We start from the raw sequence: 3,929 nt of genomic DNA, 5'->3' as shown, positions 1-3,929 counted from the left end.
AGGTTAAAATAGGCAGAGAGGTTATTATTGATATGCACCACGGCTATTATCTACAGCAGCAATTATGTCACTTTGTCCAAATACCTTTGAGCCCCTGAAAATGGAGGTACTTTGCTGAAAATGGCTGTAATTCCTAAATGGTAAATGCCATATTTTTGTGGAACCTCTTAAAATAAAGCTGAAAGTCTACACTTCAATCACATCTTGATTGTTTTATTTCAAATCCATTGTGGTGGTGTATAAAGACAAAATCACAAAACTCTGTCATTGTCCATGTGATGACCTAGAAAAAAATGGTTCTAAAGTTGTGTATGTTCTTCCACCTGATATTTGATCGAGGAACTGCAGGATCCTTTAACTGCAGAAGTAACTCAGCCCTGTGGGCGCAAAGCATGATGGGAATGTTCATTCATTCGTATAAAAAGCAATTTTCTGCTTTTATTCAAAATAAATTCACATCATTTTCATTTTTTGGGATAGTCTGTGTGCATAGATGTTCATTTGCATTAAGAAACAAACCATGAAGAGCAGCTTTTCCAGACTACACACAAACATAGACATTTACTACGATCAAATATGTTAAGAAATAAGTGAGAACTGGTGTAATAGTGTGACTATCAATTGAAAACAAAACAGCAGAAAATGTTAAGCACAGTTCATTACCAATCATGAGAAATCACTTTTTGAACAAAACAAAACTGTCAATTTTATTTATATATCACTTTTAGCAATAAATGTTAACACAAAGCATGTTACATGTTTGGGATGTAGATTTAGATCCCAAATGAGCAAACCAGAAGTGATAGTGGCGAGGAAACACTCCCTGAGATGAAATGAAAAGAAACCTTGAGAGCAACCAGCCTCAAAAACCCTTCTACAAATGGATTATTATACAGGAACCAATGGAAGTTAAATTTACCATACTTGATTTTATTTATTTGCTTATTTATTTACTGAGTTTTATATTTATTTTTTCCTTACAGGTGAAAAATCAAATTAACAGTGGATGAATGGGTAGAGATAGTACTTTTTGGTACTCTTATTGGTTTCTGACTTTTCAGACATATTATCAAAAATAAAAAAAATCAACTACACCACATAAATAGCCTAGTTGAACCTAGCTACACTGTGGACCAAGTCATATCACTGTAGTACAAAAAAATCCCACTAAAAGGTATAAAACATTCAAGCTTTCCATATTATACAAACCTTAACCAATAACACATTAAATACTCTGATTATGTATTGTTCCTCTAAACATGCAGAAGAAACAAATAACCCAATCATCAAAATAATGAAAAACAAAAACCCTAAGGCAAAACCCAACCAATAGCTCCTTGTTGTAATTAAAGAGACATAATACTTCCCAAATATATTCCTTACTTAGACACTACATCAGCAAAAGCATCCGAAAGTAGCCTTTACTTCAGGTCTAAAAGGAATAGCCTTAACTTCTTACTGCCTCAGACAGTCGTGCACTTCAAATAACACACAAATCCTGAAGATGGTAGATTTTAGATTCTACACATAACACAAAAAATGAAAGCTATCCCCATAGACTATCCTAAAAACAAAAATGACTTGAACTAAAACTTTCAAAATACATTTCCTACTTACATATCACAGAAATAATCCCTGCAAACAAAGCATGACCCATTAAATTCATTTCAGTCAAACACTTTAATTAAACAACAATTGAAGATAGCAAAATTTAAGACGACACATAAACATTTACTATTATGTGACAAACACCACTAACAACAACAAGAGTGAACAAGTACAACACATGTTTGAAAAACTAATATGCTCAAGCTTTATTCCTTAACTCTCACAATAACAGGCATTAAACAAGATTTCCAAACTTCTTGGAAACTAGTTAAAATCTCCAGCAACACTTTTAACACTTTGCACATAACGCTATTATGATCATCACTCACACACTAATCACTCTGATCACATACTCTTCCTCTCAAACCTTATAAGCAACAGAGAACACTTATTCATGACTAAAAGAAAAAAAAAATAACAACCAAAATCTGATTCACATCTAGAAAACTACACCACAACTCATCACTGCGATTAGAGAAACTCAATACTTGCAAACCACTTACTTTCACAGTACAGAAAAGAACCCAGAAAAAAAATCATAATTCCAACTGCCTCGAACAGTCGAACACTTCAAATAACACACAGATCCTGAAGATGGTAGATTTTAGATTCTACACATAACACACACTGAGATCCATTGGCAATCCCTACTGTGATCAACAAATCCTGATCTCTGAGTGAAACCAAGCAGTGACAGGATGCTAGGCTAATCAGGTCTTTTTGCAACCAGGATGTGTGCACATTTCTTGCCATTTCAAGAGGTCCTCACTGCAGCCTGCAGCACGACAATGTATTGAATTAGATCCACTACGTTCTGGATGTTGTAACACACGTGCCGATGGCAGAGATGGTATGTCGCTAAGTAATTCATCTACGGTTAGGGTTCCAACATCTAGTATGTAAATGGGGTCTAATCCAATAAGTCATTGCGCTGCAGTGAGGACACACTCTGCAGTTTTCAAACACCAAAGAGGTCTATACACCACCAAAAAAAAGGATATTTGTAAGTGTACAATCAGTACTTAAACCTGGAGAACTATGAAGGTGATTCAAAAGGAGAGTTAATGGGTCCTTGCCTGAAAAAGATAGAAAAGAAAACAGTGAGCACATTTATATTTAGTACAAAGCAGAGCATGGAGAAAAACTCCACCTCAATAAAGGGACACACACTGAGATAAGAGAATTAGTTACTGTCCACTAGTAAATATTTGTCTTCACTCATGTAACTACTAGATGGCTAGGAATGTCACTTACACAAAAGTAATCCTGTTACATTGTAACCAACATTATGTTAGCTATTTGTGGTGTTGCTAACTTCAGTTATTTGGCTCAGTGCAATTTTGAAAGATCTACAGTTGATCTCTGCCTCCTGTTGCTGTTCACACTGGCACTGTTCTTCTTCTGTATATTCTGTAAACTCTCTAACATGTATAGTTGATTGTATATTGATAGTATGTCATTGTATAACACTAACTCAGAAAATCCCCATCTGTTGGGTCATTTCTGTTACTTGAATAATCTATTTGCTCCAGCAATAACTTACTTACAAAGCAAATTAATTGCTTATTAGCAGTAGCCCGTTGGTTATCACACTTTCCTGAATATACTACTACCTATTGAGCACCACCTCCCATTTACCCCTTTTCAACAAAAAATAACAACTACATACTAAAAGTAGCTTAATCATACTTTATAAACTTATTTATGAGGCAGGCTGGGTTATAGAACAATACATCGCTTATCACTTGGTACAGCAGGAGTCAAAATACTACTAAAAAAGCACTTTATCCTTCTACAAAAAGATGACTAATCACTCCGATCATATACTCTTCTTCACATGCTTCACAAGAAACAGACAACATTCATCAATGATTAAAGCCCATGAAATAATCATTAGCCAAAATCCAAGTCATGCTCAGAAGAGTATATCAAAACTCATCATTGTGATTAGAGAGACTTAACACTTACAAATCACATTTCCTAGTTAGATGCTATAGAAAGTATAGTTTTAACTTCAGAGTGCCTCAGACAGTCAAGCACGTCAAGTAACACACAGATCCAGAAGATGGCAGGTTTTAGATTCTACACACAACATACATGAAAATGAACAGCTATCCACACAGAGTTTCCTAAAAACAACATTCATATTGAATAAAAACAGAAAATTGTTTCCTACTTAGAAATAATAGCCATCAAGCCGGCAAGTCTAAATTCTATATCACTTAGAATAAGCAATCCTTTATTTTTGTATTAATTAACTAGCATTTGCTTTGAACTTATGCCTGTGTGACCTTCTGCTGGTTCACCGTGAGGCTGCTAGA

The 3,929-nt window shown here is 34.8% G+C and overlaps 1 non-coding gene across 1 annotated transcript; it reads right to left on the bottom strand.

Annotated features, from left to right (window-relative positions):
* Window positions 1–3,417: 3,417 nt before the first annotated feature.
* Window positions 3,418–3,618, bottom strand: LOC113530233 (small nucleolar RNA U3). The gene has a single exon (XR_004579042.1). It is a non-coding gene; the product is annotated as a small nucleolar RNA U3 (small nucleolar RNA).
* Window positions 3,619–3,929: the final 311 nt, after the last annotated feature.

Source organism: Pangasianodon hypophthalmus, chromosome 10, assembly GCF_027358585.1.
Source record: "Pangasianodon hypophthalmus isolate fPanHyp1 chromosome 10, fPanHyp1.pri, whole genome shotgun sequence".
NCBI lineage: Eukaryota > Metazoa > Chordata > Actinopteri > Siluriformes > Pangasiidae > Pangasianodon > Pangasianodon hypophthalmus.
Note: the sequence above shows the minus strand (reverse complement) of the source record. Positions and strands in the feature narration are given on the sequence as shown.